The sequence below is a fragment of the Lasioglossum baleicum genome, chromosome 17, assembly GCF_051020765.1.
Source record: "Lasioglossum baleicum chromosome 17, iyLasBale1, whole genome shotgun sequence".
NCBI classification, from domain to species: Eukaryota; Metazoa; Arthropoda; class Insecta; order Hymenoptera; family Halictidae; genus Lasioglossum; species Lasioglossum baleicum.
This window is the reverse complement of record NC_134945.1, coordinates 10,728,951-10,755,079: the sequence shown is the minus strand read 5'-3', so window position 1 is coordinate 10,755,079 and position 26,129 is coordinate 10,728,951. Positions and strand designations below refer to the sequence as shown.

Genomic DNA, 26,129 nt, shown 5'->3' with positions numbered 1-26,129 from the left:
ACGTGATCATAACTTCGTCAAAAATTGCCGTATCGATATCGTTCAACAATGGTTTGAAAGCCTGAAACCTCTAGTTTTAGATGCTCTGTTTCAAATTGTTGCTATGTTGGTTTTTTACAAAGTTATAGCGAGATAAAGACAACATTGACGGTTAACAAAAATTTTTTGCAACTTTGGAACATCACACGGGGAGCAACAAATTTTTTTGATAAATCGCGTTAATATTAAATGGAAGGGCTATCTTTCCTGTGTAAATTGTGTGGTTGTTGAATATTGTGCGATTTTTTTTATTCGAGTTATTCAACATTGAAGTAAATTGAGCTTTGGAACTTTAACTGGCTCCAGAAAGCGAAAAAATTATCGTAGAATCTTGCGAAAAAAAGCAATAGAAAGAGCGTTTCTTTCTCTTCAAGGCATTGGTTTTGTTTTTTCAATTTCATTAACATTTCGATATACCAGGTGTTCCTGAAAATATGCTTAAAAAATCCACAATTTCCATTTTTCCTGTAACTCGCTGTATCCCGGCAAGAAATGATCGTAAACCATGATCCGAACGTCAGATTGAAGCAGAGTTTCTGCCGATTCGATTGAGTACCCCATGAACTTGCTGCGCCATTTTTCTATGGCAGCTGTGTTTGAAGTTAGCGCTTCGCAGAAATTAGCGCGCCACGTACAACGGCTGCCTGACAGTGGAAAAAGACCACACTCGATTCAAAATCAGAGAACTTTCGATAGAAATAAGCCAGAGCGATGAAATTTTTTAAAAATTGAAGCTGAAACTTTGCAGAATATGGGAAGAATGAGGAGATTATGGTACGAACGTTTTTTAACGTTGAGAAAATTCGTTAAACATGTAGAATTTCAAGAAAATCTGGTCTGAAAAGTCTACAACCTCAGGATTTTGCAAAATGGATTTCTTTTGTGTAACTACAAAATCTTATTTCACGAAACTTGTTCGCAAAGTTTCGTCCACATTTCGACAATCCGCAGAAATTTCTTCCCGATGAAAATACGAAAATTGCGCTTGTTAGGTGGGGGTGATTAAGCCCGCCCCGTGAAAAATTGATCAACCCTCCCGAAGTTTCACTGCATCTGACGACAGTCGGTTTTCAATGGTGTTCGCGATCGAAGACCATCAGGGACCGATCGTTCCACCGGATTCCTTCCGTCGTAAACCTCTCGTCTTCCCGTATATCGTATTTCGTGAAGCTTGCGCGCGAATCTCGCCGCGCATCATTCGTTCTCGTAAGTTCAGCATTCGCCAGGCGCTTCCCTTAATGGACGGCGAATCAGCGACGCCAATCGTTCTCCTCAGCTTCCCAGGAGCAGATTGTCGTCGTCTTCTTTCGTCCTCGGCACCGAACGGCAGCATCCGGTCTCAATGGACACGGTTACCGTGCTCTCTTCGAATCTCAGCTATTCCTTAGGATCGAACTCGGCTCCCAAGTTTCTCCGTAAACATACAGCGATTCCAGCTGGCTCGATACTCCCCTGGTTACGCTGATCCTCCGGGGAAACACGGACGCCTCTTTATGCTGCGTCCGCGGTCCAATTTCACTCCAGACATTTTCATTCCTGCGCCCTGTTCGTATTTTATCATAACTTTCCCGACATTTTCGTTCATTACCGTCACGCCGTTTAACAATTTGCAATTTCAACTGCGTCGGATGATTCTACGCGAAGAAGTTCATCGAAAATGTAGAAAACGATTTTTCCGTACGAGGCTTCGTTCTCGAGCAAATCGAGTTTGAAAGTCGCGAACGCGCTTGTCGCTGAATTTTCAAACTTGATTTCCTCCGCAACCACGCCCCGTATAAAAAAAATTATTCAATCCTTTTGACTCAGTTTGACGCGCAGAATAGTCAAATACCCTTCGGAGTACACGATATTGAATTCTGTTAATTAAATTGTTAATTAATTTCAGTATTTTGCAATGCTTAGAGTGTCATAATCACGCATGAAACACACAATAATAATTTTCTGAACTTTTTGATGAATTTTGAACAATTTATCGTAAACATTGATAATTGAATTAATCGAATCTATTTAGTTAGTCGGACGTACGGCTAATTACTTAATCATTACAGAGGAAATACACACAGAGAAATATCTTGGAATTTCCGTGCTCCTTTTGGCGAACTAAAAGGAGAGTTATTTTCCACCGATGTCCATTACTTCACGATAACAAGTTAATTAGATCCCTCTGGTAACTTGATTTAGTCAGTTTCGAACTTTCCCGCTCTATTTCTATCTTGTAAAGATTTCGACGTACACTCGAAAGAACTTTCAACCGTAAGACCTCATTATTGAGTGGAAACTGAAATGAGGTCCGACATTATACCGGGCGAACTGCATTTAGTATAAAGGGTTCATAACGCAGTATCTTGTCACCCAGGTATATTCATATTTTTTATCACACAAAGTCTTTACCTTTTTACACCATATAATGTTCCAACAAATAGTATTTTAAAGCAATTATAATAAATCAAGAATTCGTGATAATTAAAAAAATATACATAAAATAATTAATTGAAAATAACTTTAAACATGAATAGCGTAATAAATTTTTACTTCATGTATAGGGCGCTCCAAAAATGTTGTACTTCCTTGTAAAGGATGATGCCTGAGATCATTTGAAATAACTTTTTCCTTGGCGAAAATGTTCTCCGCGGCTTTATTAAGGAGTTATTAACGAAAAACACGGACCAATCAGAGCCACGAAGAACATTTTCGCAAAGGAAAGTTACTTTAAATGGCGTCAGGAATCACCCATTTTGGGGAAATACAACATTTTGGGACACCCTGTATAGTAAATATATTTAGTTTTACTTAGTTATTATTGTATAGTATATTGATATCCAGTATATTGTATATTGTATAGTATGTTGATATAATAATATACATCCCAGACAGCACACAACATCTTAAAGACGCCCATTTTACCTTTATTTTAGGTCTGAAAGTCTTGCGTCCTAAAAACACGTCTTTAAGACCATAAACAGTATGATTTTTATACATATATGTTGGAATATCTGCAAAAATAAGCTATCATTTAACGGTCCCGCGAACTCCGCAATTAAATGGCGTTGCAGAACGCATGAATAGGACAATAACCGAAAAAGCACGTGCAATGATAAACGGTGCAGGTTTAGGAAAAGAGTTTTGGGGAGAAGCTGTTTTAACTGCTACATATTTAATTAATTTAACCCCATCGAAAGCTCTATGTGTAAATAAAACCCCATTTGAATTGTGGCATAATAAAAGGCCCAAATTAAAATATCTAAAGGTTTTTGGTTCCACAGTATACGTTCACAATAAAGTGAGGAAATCAAAATTTGATGAAAAATCTTACAAGTGTATATTGGTAGGATTTGTACCAAATGGTTATAAAGTGTGGAACGTAGAAAAGGGGAAATTTGAAATAGTAAGGGATGTTATTGTTGATGAAATTAATTATTTAAAATCTCGGCCGGTAATAAATGGAATCGATATGAAAAGTGATTTATGTGAAACTGATGCATCTCGTGAGATGCCGAAATCAGTAGATATTAATAAATCTGATAGTGAAAAATCAGATGTGCTGAAGAGGATGAAATCTGATAACAATAAATCAGATATAGTAGAGCCGAGAATAGAAGTAACGATAGATCATATGGAAAATAAATCTGTAACTGAAACAGATATAGCTGGAGTATCTGGACCAGAACAAAATCAAGAAAGAGTATTAAAAGATAGCATAGAACCTAGAAGGAGTGATAGGATTAAACAACGACCGACTATTTCGTATAAAGAATTTGATGGAGACGATGATTATCTTTTGTGTGCCCAGTCAATAGTTTTAAAAATTCCCACTTCTTTTGAAGAGATTAAAATGAGAAAAGATAGGATTAAGTGGGAACAAGCTATTGCTGAAGAAATAAACTCATTAGTTATTAACAAAACTTGGGATTTAGTACCGAGGCCAAAAGATAAAAACATCGTCGACTGTAAATGGGTATTTACGATAAAAAAAATGATGAATCCGGAAACCCATTGAAATACAAAGCTCGACTAGTGGCTCGTGGTTTCAGTCAAAAATATCTAGAAGATTATAATGAAACATTTGCACCTGTAGCTAGAATGTCTAGTTTTAGATTTCTTATTGCTTTTGCAAATCAACATGATTTATTAGTCCACCACATGGACGTAAAAACAGCTTTTTTAAATGGTATTTTAAAGGAAGAAATTTATATGCGAATTCCTGAAGGTGTCAAATGTAATAATATTAATCAAGTATGTAAATTGAATAAATCATTATATGGTCTTAAACAATCAGCTAGATGCTGGTTTGAGATGTTTGAAAAAGCTCTTTTAGAGAAAGGCTTCCGGAACTCATCAGCAGATCGTTGCATTTATATTTTAGATAGAAAGAGTATATTAAAGAATATATACGTGGTACTATATGTGGATGATCTAGTGATAATAACTGCTGAGATTGAAACAATGAAAAATTTCAAAAATTATTTGAAAAATAGATTCTGTATGACGGATTTGAATGAAATCAAACTATTTCTTGGAATAAAAGTGAGTAGAACTAATGGACAAACAACATTAGATCAGAGTGCATATATTAAGACTGTGCTTGAGAAATTTAGTATGCTAGACTGCAAACCAGTTACTACACCTCTTCCAAGTGTATTAGACTACGTAGCTTTAAACTCTGACGAACAATACAATGCACCTTGCCGAAATTTAATTGGATGCTTAATGTACATAATGATTTGCACAAGACCAGATTTAAGTATCGCAATAAATATATTAAGCAGATATTCAAATAAAAATAATAGCGAGCTGTGGCAAAACCTTAAAAGGGTTCTTAGATATCTTAAAGGGTCAATTAATATTAAATTAACTTATGTTAAAAACGATTACAAAAATATACTGAGTGCATATGTAGATTCAGATTGGGGTGGTAGTGAAAATACTGATCGAAAGAGCACAACAGGGTATTTATTCAAATTATATGAAAAATGTACAATTTGCTGGAACAGTAAAAGACAAGCATCTGTAGCTGTTTCATCCACTGAAGCAGAGTACATGGCTCTTTTCGAAGCTGTGAGAGAAGCACTTTGGCTGAGATCATTGGCAATGAGTATTAATATAAGTGTCTCTGATCCAATAGTAATATTCGAAGATAACATGGGCTGTATTAATATTGCAAACAATCCGTGCAGTCATAAACGATCGAAGCATATAGACATAAAGTACCATTTCTCAAGAGAACAAGTTGAAAAGAAAGTCATAAAACTTGAATTTATTCCCACAGGTGGCCAACTAGCAGACACTCTTACGAAGCCATTGTCAGCAAATAAATTCCTGGAATTTAGAACAGGAATGGGACTCGGATAATGATTAAAATAAATGAATAATAATTATATAACTTATAATAGATATATTTTGTATGGTCTGATTAGGTTTTTCTGGGTTTCCCTAATCCAAGCAACGAATGTTGGACCAATTGTATTTTGCCCCAGAAGTAGAGTCAAAATTGAATACGAGGAAGACGGTCTGTATGGTAATTTTAAAATACAGTTACTAAACAACTAAAAATGAACTAGTGAAAAGAACATCGACTTATTTTTGAGGGGGCCTGTTGGAATATCTGCAAAACTAAATCGAGTGTTGAAGGATACTAAGAGTGTCCCGGAATATTTTAACGGTCCTCGGGTCTTTGTCATTGACTTCGGTCAGAAGTGGAAGGCCTGCAACCTTCAACTACAAAGAGGCCCTGAGTAATAAATTAAGGGATTTCCCACATCTGTTTTTCACGAGTGGACCCAACAGGGGTTTTTCTTTCCCCTAAAACTTTCTCTGTAGCTTCACTTCAGTTTCGGCTCGCTAACGATACAGACGTCTTCTGACTAGTTCTTCTTCAGTTAAATAAAGAACAGACAGTTTGAATTCTTGTGCGTTATTTCTGTTTATAAATACCCATTTCCAATAATATACCCATAATCTACCAGTATTAACATTGGTATTATTTATTCGAGTTATAGTGTTTTTGCTTCAATTTCAATTTCAATTCCAATTTCAATTGTTATTGTGATTTGAATTATAATTGTAATTTTAACCGTAGTTATTTTTATTGTACTTTTAATTGCAATTGTTATTTTTATTACACTTTTTCTATCAATTCCACATTCGTTCTTCTAATAAAGCTATTTATTGATTTAACTTTAAACTCTTTTTTGTCGAAATCTATTTTTACTCTTCCCTTCTTTTATTTTAATTAACATTTATGAACCTTCAAGATTTCTTAGGGACGTCTTAAAGACCTCCCGAATGTCCTACGAACGACTCCTGAACGTCTCTTGGACGTCAAACAGGCGTCTAAAGTCTTCTTTAAGACGTACCGTTTTCTAACACAAGACGTTCAGGAGACGTTCGGAAGACGTTCGTAGGACATTCGGGCCATCTTTAAGACGTCTGAATGTCCAACTGCGTCTTTAAGACGTCTTTGTGCTATTTGGGATATAATTAAATCGAAAATATCTTCAAAAAAAAAGAAGTTAATGCAGAAAAAAGAAGAAGTGAAGCATATAAATATGACCTATATTTTGTTGGAACGAAAGAGTTCGTAGTGTTTTCAAATTACCATTTTTCGAGTAACTTGCCATGTTACTAAATAAACCAATGAATAAATATATCTTAATTTTATCTTTGAATTTCGATTTAAAAACGATACGAACTTTCGTGCCAAACCAATAAATTGTCTCTATAGCTTATACACATACATACACATTCTGCAGGAAAGTCCAGCGGCGGGCAAGGATTTGTGAATTGTGTGCAGACAAGATGCAAGCAAAACTCGGAATGGTGGTGTCGAAGGTAACAACACACACGGTGGCGATAGAGAATGTTACGGTGGTTCGGAAAACACGAAACGGCGAGAGTCATTTGTCACTATCATAACTCTCTTTCTCCTGGCTGGTAAGCGAAACGTGCGATAGCCACGCGCCGATATCTTTCGGGTACGACCTCTATGACGGTTTGTTTTACACCTCCGTAACGCGCGTGTTCTTTTAAAGACTTATGTTCCAAGCCGGGGCAACGCATACCTATAATTCACGTGATTTGTAGCCCTTCGTTCTCGACCTTTCGCAAAACAATTCCGGCGGAACGGCTCTATAAGAAGAAAAGAATACATGTTTATATGAACACCAACAAATTCACAGAATAAACATTATAAAACGTTGTATGTACTTGCTGAATTGATCATTGTGAAGTAAGCTACATTAGGAATGGTAAGCAGTGTTCCGATATGGTGCATCTTTTTCCGCGCATGCACGGCCAAAACAGTAACGTATCTGTAGTAGGATGATGAGGTACCAGAGCCCTGAGGCAGTTATATTGGCGAGAATGTACCAAAACAATTTGTTCCGGACAGAAAAACTCCAGGACGTGTCCTACGAGTTACAAAATATACACAAATACACTTGTTATACATTCATTTTTCAGAATCAAATCATACCAATTTTTTTTTAATGCTCAAGGTACCCCATTTTATCGAGAATCTTACTTTATTGAGGCTGAAAAAGATGCACCATATCGGAACACTGATTGCAAGTTGATAGTGAATATATATTGTGATGGAGAAATATCGATAGCCAGCACCATCGATAATTTCCGATTGTTCGATTATAAAATAATTTTGCAATTGTACAAAAAAGTATTAATCTCAATTTTATACATTATGAATCTAAAAACCATGAGTTTTTATTTCGAAATATTGACATATTTACATTTTTGCTTTCAATAGTACAATCGATAATTATCAATAGTACGATCGATAGTTCTGCACCAACGTCTGAAGTTGCAGTGCTAAAGAGTATGAACGCGTCAGATAGTCTAATGTTCCTTGCTGAAATCAACCTGTGATGATTTATTTTACGTTCTTCGAAGACCATGTACAGCAACAAGTAATTAAGAAGAGGACGAACAAGCAACAGAAGAGTAAGTCAGTATTTGTTTGCTTAGTTTAACACTGTTGGAATTTTTCGTGCCCTTGCATACATATAGATATTACATAACCTAGAATCTTGTACATTCCATGCGACACACGGAGCCGTGCTGTTATTATGTATAATCTAGTACAGTTGGACACGAACTTTCGCAATCGTCCACTAAAAAGAATACCTTAAGATACGTTCTGAACTTCAATTCAATTTTATATTAAATTATGTGTTTATACCGAGAAAAATTGTTTGAGTTATCGATGTTTTTAACTCGTTACTGCCTGTATGAGTGTGCCAGCCGATGACGGAAAGAATGTTAGCCCCAGCTGAAAATGTAATTTCAACTACTTTGTTATTAACGAAGTAGGCCAACAACTGTTCGCTGGCGTGACTCGCGGTACACGGACAATAATTGAATAGCAATTCTAGCGACCGCGGGTGTGTAATGGCACGAAAATGCCCGTCTCGTGGAAACAAACAGAAACGAATGTAAACGACCGCGAGTGCACAGCCAGGTGGCGGCACGCCGAAAATGAGTAAAGGCTTAGCTTTCGCTGACCGAAACTAAACGGCACGTCATTAGCCACCAGTAAACAACCGCCGCCGGTTTCAAACGTTTTCATTCGAATTACACGCGCAGGCCTCTCTTAGTTTTTAAACTGTCACGTGCTGCTACACGCCACATGAAACGTGCTTTGCACGTGCCGTTCGCTCTGTCGCGACACGACAAAATGTTTGCTCTTTAATAATATTACAAAGTGTCGTATAAAATCGCGACATTTTTTCGTTACCGAATTTTTTCGGATCACTGAATTAGCGATAGCGAAACTGTTCATTTCGTGGCCGGGTGGGCGTAAAATATTTTCCTAGTATTCCGAGAGTCAATATTAACTTCTTCGAAGATATTTCAATATTGTGTTCTAAATTATTTTTATTATTTCTCGACCATTTTCAAAAAGCTTCTTTCCAATCATCTCCATGATTCTTCAATTATTTAATTAGGTACATTATTTCTCAATTATTTGAAGCACGTTCTGCTTATTTTGTCAAATTTCGGTTCTGTTTAATATTTTTACACTTTTTCCCACCATTTTCCATGACGTTTCAATAATTCTCAATGCCGTTTTAATTACCTTTCCATTGTTTTTAAATTATTTGTAATTATTTTCAAATTTCTTTTCGAATTTCGGTTCTGTTTAATATTTTCACACTTTTTCCCACCATTTTCCATGACGTTTCAGTAATTCTCAATGCTGTTTTAATTATTTTTCCACCGTTTTTAAATTATTTGTAATTATTTCCAAATTGAATTATTTTCCAATTATCTCTGAATTATTTTTCATGTATCTTTTAGTTATTACGTGTCGTTTTCAATTATCTGTCACGTGCCGTTCAATTAGTTTTTGTCATTTCAAACGCGAAATTTTTGTATCACATTTCAATTACTTTTAAAGCATACACATTTGGGTAGACCTTTGTTATACTTGGCGAAAATTATTTCGCAGATTTTTTTGTGGGTCAACCCCTAGAATGGTGCCACTGGACGAAAAAATAATCTGTGCAAAGAAATTGATCGAATAACGGGAATTTGTGCCAAATCGACTTTGAAAATTTTTTAATTTTGTAACTCGCGCTTTTCTCCACTGCAGTATATGTATGGTCAGCATATATGTTTGTATATCGTTGAATTTGTCTTATTACGCACTATAACAATTTAGAAACAAAATGTAATATTGATTTTTAAAAAAATTCGTGACCTTGAAATCTCAAAAATTGACTATTAAAAAATTTCTTTTTCTTTTGCATTATATTTAATTTATTAAACGGTACAACTTTTGTCTAAAAAATTTTTTCATATTTTTGCAAGTAGCAAAGATATATATAGATATACATATACTTATACATAATACATATACATAATATTTATAATGAACAATGTATACATGCATAATGTATATGTATGTATTAAGTATAATTATATGTATATTTATATATATTTTTGCTACTTATAAAAATATGAAAAAATTTTTTAGACAAAAGTTGTACCGTTTAATAAATTAAATATAATGCAAAAGAAAAAGAAATTTTTTAATAGTCAATTTTTGAGATTTCAAGGTCACGAATTTTTTTAAAAATCAATATTACATTTTGTTTCTAAATTGTTATAGTGCGTAAAAAGACAAATTCAACGATATATAAACATATATGCTGACCATCTAGCGGCAGTGGAGAAAAGCGAGTTACAAAATTAAACAATTTTTGAAATCGATTTGGCAAAATTTCCCGTTATTCGATCAATTTCAAATTTTGCACAGATTATTTTTCGTCCAGTGGCACCATTCTAAAGGTTTTTCCACAAAAAATTCGATAGTCGAAAAATAAGGTGCACCCTAATACACATATGTTCAGTCAGAGACAATAATATTCTCACTGAAACCTAACCTAAATCAAGCCTTGCATAGAATAAACGCATAAATTATCCAGTTCAATGACTTTATTCCGCGGTTCTGAGTTCCTAGATTATATTTCTGAACAATTAATCTACTTCTACGCGCGTAATGTCTTATTCCCAAGCCAGCAATCGTCACAAAGATTACTTCTTAAACAATCTATTTACTCGCGGAATCCGTGCTCCCGTTTCCAGGACATAATATAATTTCAGAAACACGTATTTCGCGTATTCCATCAGATTCTTAGCATTCCGGTTTCGCCAGAGTGCCTCGGGCGACTCGCATAGACCCGGGACGTTCGGTTTCGTAGCCAAGCCGGAACGTAAAAAAGTAATCGTTCAATTAAGTTTTCAACGTTTCCCCTGTCGGTCAAGTGTGCACGATGATTCGCGATGCTTTATGGTCGCAGTAACGCGACCCCTGCGGGCCGGATTTCATCGGTTTTGCACGGTTTGCTTCTTTTGCGAGCGAGCAACTCTCCTCGAAGCGGAGCTGGAACTTCCGCAGCGAGCCAGAAACTTTTCCTAGACTCGAAATAATTATCGGGTCCGGCGCGCCGATTATTCCCGAACTATGCGGCACAGAGAATCGATCAACAGCTTCCTGGAAGACCATTGTCCGAGGAAATATCCGCCGTGTACGAGTCCTCGAACGCTTTCTGGAATCCTGGACCTCTCACGTGCACGCTGCAGCATCCACTGGCCCGGTAAATAATTAACAATTTTGTACAGACTAGTGCTCGTTTAAAGCTAAATCTGTTGCGCTTCAATTTGCACGAACCATCCCCACTCTTCCTCCACTTAGTGTCTCGAGCTCGGCTTTATCTCAAAAGCAAATAAAACTACTAACAGGAAGGAGATACGTGCACTTCAGGTTTTAAATTTACAAACAGTACCAGTGGATTGCCGAGATTCTTCCGATTAAAACGAGTCCAAACACGACGTATATCGGATCAATTTTATAGACTACGTAAATAAAAAAATTAATGTATAATCTTTATAAAAGTTAAACGATATACGTCGTGTTTGGACTCGTTTTAGTCGGGAGAATTTCAGCAATCCACTGTCACTAGGTTTGAAAGGGTAAGATAAAAATTACCGAACATGAATTTTCGATTCTCAACGAAACAAACAAAAATTGGTTCAAGTCCAAGTAAATGCCGCACAGTGGGCTGTATGCCCGATTTCAGCGATCAAAATTCAATTTTTAAAACTTCACATAAGTTGTAAAATTTTTGTGGCTCGAGTTAGTTGAATATCTGAGGAACAATCTCCCATTCATGTATCCATAAAGCACTTTTAGCAAAGTTACAGCAGTTTTTAATATTGAGCGAATTTTGAGCTAGCTGTGGCCGCTGAAATCGGGCATACAGCCCACTGTGTGCCGTTCAGTTCAATGAGAGGTATCACAATAGCAAAAAAGTGTTAGAGGCTTCTTTTCCCTCGAAGAAATTTAATACATACTAAAGTATTGGCCCCCCTAAACCATTTATTAAAAAGAAATAAGATCGATATCTATCTTCATTAGTAAACTGCGGATATTTGGCAGGGCCGGCCATCTGGGGGGGGGGGGGGGGGGGTGCGGCGGATGCTATGCACCGGGGCCCCGTGATTGAGAGGGCCCCAACATGATCAAGAACTAAAATAATGTAATTTTTTTAAAGTAATTAATGTATTAGCAAAAGCAAAATCACGCATTAAATAAACATGCATAATAATATATGGTCGTGTTTGTAATATTTTCTACTTTACAAAAAATTTAGGGCCCCAAATGGTTTCTTGCACCCAGGCTCTTTATTGAGAAGGCCGGCCCTGATATTTGGTCTAGGGTAAATGGTAATGATTCACCGAAACATTTTCCTACACCATCTTCGAGGCACTATGAGAACGCATTGAAAGTTTCGCGAATTCGCACACGACCGTTTAATTATTAAAAATTCCCCGGGACGCTCCGTGTTATTTCAATTTCGCCAATGTCGTCGAAAAGTCGATATCCCCCCGAAGTTCTCGGACAGCTCTCACACAGCCGAAAGGTGTCGGTGTATCTGCGGGCAGTAAGAGTGGTTGGCAATGTAACGTGTAACTCGGTAGCGGTCTGATAAAGGTTAAGTATGTAGTTATCGGAGGCGAGCACGCCGCGCGTTGGCGAGTTTCGTCTTGTTTCAAATGTTTATTCGCGGCGCGTTCGTAGTAGTCGTGAGACCACGGCGGAACGCGAAACTAACACGGTTTCCGGGCGATTTTGTCCTCGCAGGTTGTCCGAATGAACCGGCGAGCAACTCTCTGCGGATGTTTATGGCCGAGCGGTGTGTAACGCCATCAAGTTCCATAGTGTACACGGTTTCGGCCGGTGTACGTTTAGCATCTTGGTTAGAACGCGTCCGCCGCCGCGAAACGCCGACATAAAACTATACGATGAGCTATAATGGACTTCCCAACGACTCGTTGCTTCGTATTTTCGCAACTTGATTCGCCCGTTTCACGGCAACGTGTATTTACAACGTGGGCCTCTTACGACTCGAGTCGCCATTTTTTTTCCTCCGACGGGCAAGTGGCAATAATATATTACGTGACCCGAATGGATTTTCGAATAGCAGAGTGTTTTCAAATGTGTATGTATATGTAGTGGTTCTTCAGCGAATTCGAGGTGTACAGTTTTTTTAAACGATTTGGGATTATGGGATTACAGTAATGTCTCCATTGACGCAAAAAGGCTGACCTTATTTTTTGACCACAACATTTTTTTGTCCTCGTATGCAGGAATTGTGACAAATGTTGAGGAAAAGATCTGGAAAAAAATTTGAGGCCGATTGGATATTGGGGAAAGGACGCGCAGCAAATTTGAAAATTTTGAATTTTTTAAATCTTGACATAAACAGACGATATCATTTATCGTTGAATTTGTCTTCTTTTCTCTTTCAGTATCCAGATATAGCACAAACAGTTGTTAATTTCACAATTTCACAATTTTTTAAAACTCATTTTTGAAGGTTGCAAATTGCTGAACTTTAAGCAACCATAACTTCTGAACCATTGGTACTATAGAATCGAAACGTCGATCTGCAGGTTCTCCGGGTAAAAATCTACTCGGGCCGAGCCGAGATCAATCATCGCCGTTCTGCGTCGTTGGCCGACGGCAGTGGAGTGGGTAGGCACCTGACAACTATCGCATACGCCAGGTGTGGGCAATTTTGCCTCAATTGAGGCAAAACTGTTCCCACCGTAGCGCCCACTGTCCCCCACCAGCATCCGTCGTTACTATGTAGGAAGGACGTCAAGGACGAAGTTTCGCTTGTCGCAAGCAGTGCCCAGGCCTCGCGTATCGGAGCCACGAGGAGCGCCCCGGAAGGAAGCTTGGTGGGGGGAGCAGGCGTTTGAGGGGCTCCCCCAGTGCCCACGCCTGGCATACGCGGTCGTTGACAAATATCGCGACTTTACTGTATTACACTGTAAGAAGTTAGAAGCAGTCGGTTAACGTTGTTGTCAAATGATGTTAATATCGGATAATACTGTCGTCGACTAAAGTCGTTTTCGGTCAAAGACGTTGGGCAAAGTTATTGTCAGTCAAATCTGGAGTCTTTTCTTCATTTCACGGCGCGGGAGGAAGCTCTTTACTAAACGAAATCTTAGCTTCGACTAACGCTGTGAGGAAAACCGTTGGAACGCCGAAAGGAAACCAGGCTCCCCTCGTATCTGCAGACTGTTTAGGTTAGGCCCCATAGTCCGGCTCTTGAAACAAACTATCAAATGGGATACTTTGAAATCTCTGTTTAGAAACGATTCTCAGATCGTTTCATCGATACTTCGTAATCTCCGTTTGTTAATACGATTCTGAGATCGTTGATTCATTTTTGACAACGAACAATAAGTTCATTGTGCTGGTAACTTATCAATAATCCAACACAGGTAGCTAAACTTTTACCACATGCTTCAGTCCAGTCAATGAATGCTCATAAGGGGGGCGTAGAGGAAGGAACACAATTTTTAACTTTGGGACTTTGTTTGGACTAGTTAAGAGGTAAACATACTAAAAGTCCCTACTCCTAGGAGGTGAGCGGGCTACAGGGGGGCACGTAGAAGTCACCTCTTTCGGTTTTCCGCTTATATCTCGGAAACTATATGTCCTAGCGATAATACCATTCCATACAAAATTAAATCTGACGAAATGTGCTATAAAATTGATTGCATTCAGTTTTTCGCTATCTCGCATATTTTCCGAGATATCCGCGCTCAAAATTCACTAATTGTGAAAAAGAAATTTTTGCCTTACTTGACTAGCTCCAGCACAATTAGTGAACTTTGAGTGCGGATATGTCGGAAACTATACGAGATAACGAAAAACTGAATCCAATCAATCTTGTGGCACATTTTGTCAGCTTTAATTTTGTATGGAATGGTCTTATCGCTAGAACGCATAGTTTCCGAGATATATGCAGAAAACCGAAAAAGGGGACCTTCTATGTGCCCCCCTGCACCCCGCTCACCTTCTAGGAGTGGGGACTATTAGTATGTTTACCTCCTCTCACTAGTCCAAACAAAGACCCAAAGTTAAAAATTGTGTTCCTTCCATTTCCCTCTACAACTTTTCGTTGACTGGACTACTAGAAAAATCAGCGATTCGCTGATTGAAATCGAGCCATAATTTTATTATACACATTGAGATTGGATTCGTTTGGATTCATAATGCAATTGATTGTACACTGCTTAACCAGGCATTGGCCAAAATCAGTGAAAATTATTCATGTCAATCCTATATTTCCTAGGTTACTGCGATTCATTAGGTAATTAGTTATTCAGCCAATTTGCTTTATAGGAGTCAGCCAGCGAAGTGAATCATTATTTTAACCGTCTAGCCGTAAATCGCTAATCAATTTGCATTTATCAGTCGATGTATGACGATTCGTAATTAGTATGATAGGTAAAAAGTAAGTAAAAATGAAAATATTTTATTTACGTAATTTAAAAATTTTATTATCAATTTTTGTTATCATTAGACTGCAGATTTTTTAATACAAAAATGATCTGCAATGTGCAGGAGTTTTACGTAGAAATTTATTTCGTTCTTTAATAATTGTAGTGAGTTGGAAATAAAATGTAGCAATGTTTTTAAATTCTTCAAATATTTTCGCTACTCATCTTTATTATGATAAAGCACTTTCTTAATATAAATACGTTTATCTCGATGCACGTTGAATAGTTGAACGTTTTGGATTTGGTTTGAGTGTGGATTTGTACGTGGGATACGATCGTTAATTTTCACGTTTTGGTTAGTGCTGGATACACGATTTTGGTCGCGAAATTATGTCGTCCTGTGTGCTCAGCGTGTTTGTCGTCAGCTTACATTTTACATCGGTCTGTGACGCGACGTGATCTGCGGTCTTTGAAGATTGTTGACACTTACGATACTCATTTGCCTCTACTTTTCAATTTACTGGGTCACTCGAAAGCAATTTACGAAATGTATGAACCTCTCTACACGAATAAAATTATACAAAACAAAATTATTTACAACAGGAAGCAAAAACTGTAATACAGTAATTTCTTGTTCGTTGCGAATAATCTACTACGCGCTCGTTGCGACGTGCCTACCCACTCCACTGCCTGTCAACGCCGAGTCGGCCGAGTCGCTCCGCACGGCGGCGACGACTGTCCGCGCGTCTCTTTCTTTCCTATACGCTCTTCTTCGTTGCGTTCGAAACTTTCATCGTCGATTAAACCACTAAATATTGGCCAAATTAGATCGTGTTTGGTATCATTTTAATCAGAAAAATGCCAGAAATGAGTTAGTGAAAGTCCCATAAAAGCCTACTGGAAAATTAACAATTCCATCACTGCCATTACATACATTGTAAGAACTCACGGGCCTTTAAATTGTGCCGGCGACGGCGACACGCTTCGGTCACCCGATCCGTATTTCATTCTGTCCTTCTCTATGTTCGGCTCCCTATTGAAGTCTCGCTCGGCGCGGTCGGCGTGTATCTGGACGCAGTCATAAATCACAAAAGGCTTCCCTATTTGCTCGTTGCGAACTCAAACCCCCGGCAGTTTCGCAACGAACGAGAAATTACTGTATGTGGTATACCTCGCGAATACATATGTATAATGAATTTCAAGCATGACTAGCCCGCGGATTTAATGCATTTATTATGAAAATAATTAGGTAAAATTTAAAACGGTGAAAACATACAAAATTTTTTAATATACTGTTTCTTTTTTGAAACGTTGTTTTTAGAGAAAATTTTTATTTTGCATACAGATCCGCTGTCTAACGATGACTGTTGAGTCAATTATAATTTTATACAAATTTACACGACTTATTTTTATACAATTTTATATGACTCATTTGAAATAACTTTTGAATTAAATTTTACAAAAATTCGATTCATTGTATGAAAAAATGTATGTATTTGTTCCTTTCATTATTTTTTCTTCCTATCTTAATAATCGTAGTCAATTATGGTATATAAAGAAGTATTTACATAATTTCAAAAAATGTTCAAAAATATATGTTTACCTGTATAAAACAGTTCGTGTGATTTCTAATATTTTCTTCAAAGATTTTGTCTGTTTCAAAAGATTGCGAAATTGCTTTTAGAGTAACGAAAACCGATTCTATCATTCAAAGTGTATAAAACGCAACGTGACGTAAAAATCTAATGGAAAAAGTCCAATAGAATTTGATTTACATCTTGATGGAGGCTCTAATGCCACCCGCGACAAGAATAATGAGATTTTAATCCCCACTACGATAGAAGAAAATTCTACAGATAAGGACAGATTCAATTAAGGCAGTTCTATTATGTTAGCTATCTCATCGACCAATGAAAAATTCATCTCCCTGAGGCTGGGGAACACACATAATTACACTACTTCATTCTAGCGAAGTATGTAATGTAAACTTAAAAATTGCGTCCAAAGTATTTCCAAGAAAAAATTCACGATTGTAATAAGGAATTAATTTATTGCGCATTTATAACGCACGATATTTATGCTTTTAAGAGATTTGAAAATCTAAGAATATTGTTACGTTGTTTTTAGGGGTGTGCGAGAACCCGATGATGGTCGGGACGAGTCGAATCGGGTCGGGTTCCCGAAAATTTCGAGAATATGACACATAACACCCTTGAAAAGAATTTGTGATGGACAACATTCTTTCAATGAAAAGAAATATTGTATAGTCATTAAATATTTATATTATATTAACACTTTACCTACCGGAAGCCTATTAATAGGATTTTCAATAATTGTGCTATATCAAAAGAAAGCATATAGAAATTTTCTTTTACATTGCAATCTTAATGAAAGTATTAGATGACGTTATTGAGGTTGACTGTTTAATTCACAATGAAAATTGCTGTTGCTATTGAAGGTTCCATTAAAAAGTTCCATTAAAAATCCCGACGTTCTCGGGAATCCCGATAAGTTCGAGAATCTCCAAATTTTCGGGTATCCGGTCCCGATCCCGAAAAATTTCGTGTTCCCGACCCGATCCGATATTTCGGGTTCTCGCACACCCCTGGTCATGTTAATGTGAAAGAGCTATTAGAGGATGAAATGAATGTTTCAAGAACCTACAGAATTGTTCCAAGAAAGAGTGTTGGTCCGTTGCGAAAGTAATGATGAGTATGGCGGCGCTTCAAAGCGTTTTTGATCGTATTATCAACAGTGGTTTAGTGAATGATTGTTTGTGAAACCCGAGATGTATATGGCTTATCCATTAAATGGTTTCGCAGGTCCCTTCCACCGGCGAAGCCTTTCAGACTGCGCCAATAATAGCAGAATGATTGGCCCGCCGTCTGCTCTTATAGAGGACCAGGCATTTGTCGGTAACAATGCGCAACGTACTATCGCCCGGGTACAACTAGTCCGATTGGTCTGGCTCACCACGTGCTTTCAAACTTCGACCTTAATTGTTACGTCAGTTTCGCCGGCTAACGGCGTTGCACTTAAGTCGAGAGAAGCTTCGAACACGTATCATGCTCTGGATTCGATGGCAGCCGCAACCAACGCATATTGGATGCCACACAGTCGATCGCGGTCGCCTCCACCGTCCCCGGATCGATCTTGATCATGCGACTGGTTAGTCAAATATTACATTATAGGTGCCAGCAAAAATAACTCTCGCTTTATATCACGTCCATTATTACTTAATCGTTCATCATAAACTCGACTTTTATTTTTCCTTTTCACAAAAATGTTTGAACATAAACAAAAGCCGAATGAAGAAATATGTATATTTGTAGTCCAGTCAACGAAAAGTTGTAGAGGGAAATGGAAATTAAAGCTGACAAAATATGCCACAAGATTGATTCAGTTTTTCGCTATCTCGCATAGTTTCCGAGATATCCGCGCTTAAAGTTCACTTTGGTATTATTTGTTCGAGTTAGTGTTTTTGCTTCAACTTCAATTTCAATATCAACTTTAATTTTTCAATTTTAACTTCACATTCAGCTGCAATTTTTCATTGTCAATATCAATTTTCCAATGTCAACCTCATTAGTGAACTTTGAGCTCGGATATCTCGGAAACTATGCGAGATAGCGAAAAACGGAATGCAGTCAATTTTATAGCACATTTTGTCAGCTTTAATTTTGTATGGAACGGTATTATCGTTAGGACACATAGTTTCTGAGATATAAGCGGAAAACCGAAAAAGGTGACTTCTACGTGCCCCACTGTAGCCCGCTCACCTCCTAGGAGTAGGGACTTTTAGTATGTTTACCTCCTAACTAGTCCAAACAAAGTCCCAAAGTTAAAAATTGTGTTCCTTCCATTTCCCTCTACGCCCCCCTTATGAGCATTCATTGACTGGACTATTGGGTTCCATAGTGAACAGTTTCGTTGTTTCGTTGTTACTATTCGCGTAGTGCAAAATTGTGTGCACCGTTGTCGTTGGAGTTATAAAATGTTGAATGTTAAGGAAAAAGGTGAGCACTACGGTACACGATTTTGAAAAATTCCCGAAGTCAGCCGGCAAATGTTACAAAGCGCAACATACTGCGCAATCCTTTATCGAAAAATTTCTTTCCCGGGTAAAATTCGACATTGCCCTTTTAAACTCGAATTTGCTTGAGAATGGTGAACGCAATCGTGTCCCACGAGTCACGATTCGATCGCAGTGAAAGACGCGCGTGTGTGGAGGGAAATAGGTATTCACGTTAAGCATGTTGGCCATAAAATGGGAATATAAACGTTAAAACGCGTTAAACGGCCAGGAAGAAAGAGAGCGGGAGCCAAAGGCAGAGAGAGAGTTCTTTTGACCTGTGCAGGCGACACTCTCCCCTCCCGTCCGAATGCACTTTTATCGGGCTGGGTGCACGGACATTGTGCATCATTACAAAACATTCGGCGATCCATTCATGGCCAACGGTCTCGCTAGCAGTTGTACCGGGCAAAATGTATGCCCTTTGCACGGCGAACCCCGCTGAGTATCACGAGCAACATCGTTGCCATAATCGCCAAACTAACGATATAGAATTTGTAGATTTTTTGAAGAATAATCATAATATAATTTTCTTTTTTTTTGAAGTATTTTCTAATGGAACTTTTATCGGCATGTTCGCGACATTTTTCTGATTGAAACGAGTCCAAAGTTTGGACTCCAAACACGAGATACTTCAAAGCATATTTGCATGTTCAATCCAGGATGTAATAGAACCTCGATTATCCGAACCGACGATATTCGAGACCTCCATTAATCACGTATGAGCAGTTCAATTTAATGTATAAAACGATTTCTTACACAAAAGTTTAATTTAATACTGTAGCTAGATAACTGTTCTATTATCCGAACACTCGTATTCCATTAGTACGGATTTAAAGTACAATTAATTAATGAAGTTTATCGTACTCTTCTGGTACACAGTTGCCTGCAGCAAGTTGAGAAGCACGCTACTCATTATGTGCTTCCAATTGTTCCTTATCGGAGGAAGATTCTGAGGGAACAATACCTCAATACGAAATAATGCTATCTTCCCCATAAACATCTCCGACGTTCGATTGCGCGGCCGATTGTTTGTTTCTCAAAGGTAACATAATTTATGACGCGCGCAATGGCGAATTATGAAAATACAATTATTCAACGTTGCTTCCAAGGATCTCAATGCTAGAACTTGTTTTACAGGAGATGTGAATTAAAATATTTTTTAAACGAGTACAGCTGAACCGAATTAAATCAGTGATTCGATATCCCATTAAATCCAGACATATTGTGCAAAATTTCAACTCTCTATATCTTGATCGGAAGGGTAGTAACGTCGAAAAAATAGTTTTTGAACCATTTTCCCTATTCAACCACTTCCTATAATTTCGAAAACTCACCATTTTTTTTCCAAATTTTATATGAAATATGCATATTTCATTTGTAGAAAAAAAAACAGATTTCATACTGTAGTCACATTTTTGTATCTGATTGTTTACAACAAGAATGTGCAATTTGAAAATTATAACCGAATTGATGTATGCGGGAACTAAAGTTGTTCATATAATATACACATATAAAAAATATATAAAAAATTGATTTTCTGATTTTACCGCATATGTTTTTAGTCAAGATACGCGATTGAAATTTTTCAGAAAATGACTAATCTATTAATTAATTTAAAATTACGCTACTTACAATGTTTTTACTAGATTGCTATTTACTTTTTAGTAGAACTGCTCTATGATTCCTCCGATGGAAGCAAACTTATGCCCCGCTCTACCTTCCCCTTCTACGACCCTATTCCCCCACGCCTCCGCCACGGCCGGTCACGTGACGCGATCCGTCTCTGTCGTGCATGTGTCTCAATGTCACGTGACTAATCCGGTATCAGCAGAGAGGGGGTAACTTCTTCCCCTCGATTCGAGTAAATCTTTGTTGACGTATTCCTGTAGTTAACTTGAAGTTAATTTAGTTGATTTAAATCACTCGGTGATGGAGTTCTTGAGGTAGTTGGTCGCTCTTCGTCCAAAAAAGTTCATGCAACAGTGTGAGTGTGCTCAGCCACGCTTCGTGGTGAAACTTCGTTTGAATATATTCGAAATTCTTCCTGGCACGAGTGGATGGTCGAAAGATTTATTGAGGGGGGTTGTACTATTGACAAAATCCGCGGTAATACCCGCCCAGAACCATAGATACTGGTTACATAAAAATCCCCGAGCATAGAATTTCTCTGGATTTAGATTAATGACGCCGGATAGTTCGATATATCCTCGTGACGACGCTTAGCAGCCTGGAAATAGTATATCCCGCGTCCCCTAAGAACTTCCACGTTCCAAGCATAAACTGTACCTCCTATTTGCCAGTCCTATACCTACACGAAATATTACTTTATTTTAAAATAAACATTTAAAGTTGTTATGACGTACAGTACATTCGATTGTCAAGTATTATATTACAAGGTAACTACGAGATTTTTTTGTGACGAAACTATAAAATCGATTCCCAAGGACCTTGCTTATAAATTTGCGTTTATATTTTCACTATATATCCAAATTTTTTTATCAAGAAACGTTCAAAATTGGAGTTTTTATATACCATTGAGTACATCCTTGGAAAAAGTAATATTCTAGGTTAACTCTACGATATTTTTATAAGGAAACTGCAAACCCGATTCTCATGAGTTTGGCTATATTCCCAAATTTTTCGACCAAGAAAAGTTCAAAATTGAATCTTTTATATGCGATTGAGAACATCCTTGAAACAAGTAATATTATACAAGATAATATTCTAGGTGAAGATATTTTTAGAAATTAGTTTATGTTATCGGTGCACAGATTCGATCCAAAATCAAGACAAAGTAATTTTGCAATTTAAAAGATTTTTCTGAACGTTTCGATCCAAGTATGGATCATCTTCAAGAGAATTTTGCGTCTGAAAAATACTAAATATTGTACTAGGATTCTAGTACAAATTTAACTGCTTGAATAAATTCCTCCCTTTTGATCGTGGTATGTTCTTTGATTTCATCCCATCGGATGTGTAAAACGAATCTATCTAAATCTATTGGAACGTTTGTAAATTGCAAAATTGCTTTGTCTTAATTTTGGATCGAACCTGTGCACCGATAACATAAACTAATTTCTATTAATTCGTTACCATCGACAAAACGGAATATTTATCGAAGATATTTTTATAATGAAACTGCAAAACCGATTCCCATCAACTTTCCTAGTAAATTTTTAGACGAAGAATAAGTTAAAAGTTATATTTGTTATGGACAATTGAGTAGAAATTTAAAAACAGATACGGTTACGCAATCTAATATTTTAGATTTACTATCGCACTTTTTCATAACGAATCTGTGAAATCGTTTATCAGAAAACTCTACCATAAAATGCTAAAAGGACTGCCATTTCACCCTTCGTAACCCCGCCATCGTTAAAAACAGAGCAAAAGGAGCGAGATAAAGTCATGCATTCGTAATGTTTGATATGAAAATTTTTCACTTGAAAATTTAACAGGATTAGAAGACGCGCGGATCCTGCGAGCGGAAGTATTTAATCTACGTGAAACAGAACACCAAACTGGGATTTACCGGTCCAAGAACCCGTTGCCCTCGCCCGGGCTTGAAGTAAAGTCATGGATCGTCTGCATGTCCTTTAAACTGTCCATAAAAAAGTATTATATCACACAGTTCACGAGCCCGTGCAATTCTAGTAGAGTAAAATTATATCTACTAACACTTGAACAAAAATTCATATTAATCAGAGACTCGTATACATTTTGTATGTACATTTCGAAATATGATGTATAGTTTTATATTAATTAAATTGTGTCTCAAAATTCAATACAATTTGGAACAAACAGAAGAAAATTCCACAAAGTAATTTTTTCTGAAAGTGTTCCTATGTGTTTAAAATCTTTTTCATTAAGAATTGTACACTTTTTGAAATTTTATTTGAAACTTCAATGATACTGTGAAAATATTTTAAATGTTTTCTAAAAGGTCAATTAATTAAATTTATAATTAGAAGCATGATTTTTATTTTTCTTATTCTATTGTAAACTCTTCAACCATTTTTGGATAATTAATTATACAATTCTCTTATTTGAATCTTCAATAATGCGTAAATCTTTTCAATATTTCTATTTTTAATTGTACGTTTGAAATTCCAGAATGATTGATGGAAAATTGTTATCTACCATTTATTTTCTTTTATTTGTGGCTCGAACAATACCGTCGGATTTCTGGAAAAACTATTTTGTAGAAAATGAATTAATTAAATTCAGAGGTTGTAGTAAAACCTATATGCTCGCCCATTATGAAAACTTCGTTCTGTGTGTACATATGCGACAACACGTACCAGAAAGTAACGGATTTGCATGGTCCATCATTGAATGGAATTTTTATGACACTTGATTGAAGAAACGACGTATTCCAAACGCATGTGGAGTACGTCACGTTTATAGAAGATTAAAGGATATTACATTCTCATTTTACAATGGTTTACGACCAATGAAATAGCTGAATTTTAAGGATGTTCTGGAGGTATATCAAAACGCAACAAAATTTTTGAAAATTTGACAAGATATAATTCTTACTAAATTAATGCATTTACCAAAGATTAGGTTCGATTCGCTGCACCGTTTAAGAATTATAGCAACTTAAAGTTTGCACATTTTAACACGTCTTCTTATGGAGAATTCATAAAATTCCACTTCAAACCCTACTTAAACCTTGAAAAAACGCAACTAGAAACTCCAGTTTTTTTATATATAAAATAGTAAAAATTATGTAATTAATTATGTTCAAAATTTATTAGGATTCAGTAAACAGTTACAGAGCAAAAAATTATAAACTGTTACAAAACGTCAAAATCGTGTTGTCATCTCACTAGTATGGAATCGCGACAACTGTGTAGACCACTGAATATAGCTACAATCAGAAGGTACAATTATTCGCAAAAGTCATTTACAATTTTTTATAATATGAAGACAATTTGATTCAAAAATAAATATAACATGAAATTCACTAATTAAACGAAAGCTTTTTAAATTAATCTATTTTTTTAATGCAAAATATACTCATGAATGGCTTTCATTGCCAATATATTGATGGATTTCGAATCTCTTGTACTGTCTCCCATTGTACACCTCCAGAACATCCTTAACCCTTGGAAAAGATGCCATCTTTCTTGTATAGTGGATTACAGTACTCGGAATTTATTACTCAGCTATTTTTATTTAAGATAAATTCAGTGCTCCGTCATAAATATAGTTTAAAAAGAGTGTATAATAATAGAATAAAATCTACATATTTTTACAAGTTAAATGTCAGTCATTTTGTTTAATACATATATTACCTAATATATCAGAAGATATGTATGTACAATGAAATATATATATTTACATACATTTTTATATTATTTAATATTAATTAGATGTATTTATTTAAAATATACTTAGTTACTTAATGTAATAAAATATTTTACTATATGTAACCGTTTTATTTATTACTAAGCCATATCGTGTCATTTCAAGAAAACGCAGTGTTTTGTTATAAATGCATTCTAAACTTACCACAATAATATTATAAAATGTATTATAATAAAAAGTATATTATATCTTAGTATTATAGAATATACTGTAGTAAAATGTATTACTACATGTAGAATACCTATCATAATTAAAAAGTAATTACGCCGTTTTATCAACGATGTCACTCGGACAACGTACAAATGAAGAGAAGTTTAATCACGATGAATATTAAATACTTGAAGTTTTAACACGTTTTCAGAGAAACGTCATTTTATCATGTGGCGTGCCGGATAAAAAAAACTATCCAATCGATCCACCTGAAATTTTAATATATTGTTCTGCATGCCAGTGGTTTTCGTATCAAGCACAGTCACCCGTGGATATTGAAAACTTCGTACTCGTTTTATTTTGAATATATCGACAACTTCCATATCTGAACTGCGAACACGAGACATTTTGATTTCTTTTGCGTCATAAAAGTTATCGTGGTCGTGGCGGGAGATTTAGGTTATTTTCAAGATTGCGTTTAATTGTTCATAACAAGCTTAAGTTTGGTTTGCGACGATTGGTTTGTACGATCTTTTCGAAGGGTATACAGAATCGTTCACGGTATACACTCAATTTTGAATTTCTGTTCATATCAAAATTTTAGCATACAGCTAAACTATGAATATTACGGTATTTTATTGAACATAAATATAGTTTGATAATAATCTGTTTTTTGGTTTCATTGTAAAAAAAAATCTTGAAGCTGGCGTAAAATCAATTTTGGGAGTTTTTGTTCTTGTTCATGTAAAATATAATTCCATTCCAATATAGTATATCTTAAAATTAATTACAATGGACTCGCCTAATCGCACCTATGGCAGTAAAAACCAAAAACGGCTTCAATTGTTACTATGTTGGTTTTTCACAAAGTTATAGCGAGATGAAGACAACATTGACGGTTAACAATTGTGCAACTTTGGAACATCACACGGGGAGCAACAAATTTATTTGATAAATCGCGTTAATATCATTTGGAAGGGCTATCTTTCCTGTGTAAATTGTGTGGTTGTTAAAGATTGTGCGATTTTTTTATTGGAGTTATTCAACATTGATGTAAATATGGGCTTTTTAACTTTAACTGGCTCCAGAAAGCGAAAAAAGTATCGTAGAATCTTGTGGAAAAAAGCAATAGGAAGAGCGTTTCTTTCTCTTCAAGGCACTCCTTTTGTTTTTTCAA

The 26,129-nt window shown here is 36.4% G+C and overlaps 2 protein-coding genes across 8 annotated transcripts in view; one reads left to right on the top strand and one right to left on the bottom strand.

Annotated features, from left to right (window-relative positions):
• The window catches only part of Dip-lambda (Dpr-interacting protein lambda), a 233,757-nt gene that overhangs the window by 147,799 nt on the left and 59,829 nt on the right, over positions 1 to 26,129 (bottom strand). Inside the window, exon 1 of one of the 3 annotated variants that reach the window (XM_076442161.1) lies at positions 6,778 to 9,686. The exons of the other annotated variants lie outside the window; for them this stretch is intronic. The gene's annotated coding sequence lies outside the window, so the exon portion shown is untranslated. Of the gene's footprint in view, positions 1 to 6,777; positions 9,687 to 26,129 lie in introns of those variants that run through there. 3 annotated transcript variants of the gene reach the window in all.
• LOC143217646 (uncharacterized) overlaps positions 7,837 to 26,129 on the top strand; it is a 170,892-nt gene continuing 152,599 nt past the window's right edge. Inside the window, exon 1 of one of the 5 annotated variants that reach the window (XM_076442151.1) lies at positions 7,837 to 7,992. The gene's annotated coding sequence lies outside the window, so the exon portion shown is untranslated. Of the gene's footprint in view, positions 7,997 to 11,012; positions 11,151 to 26,129 lie in introns of those variants that run through there. The other 4 variants (XM_076442153.1, XM_076442155.1, XM_076442156.1 and 1 more) reach the window with 4 other exon arrangements.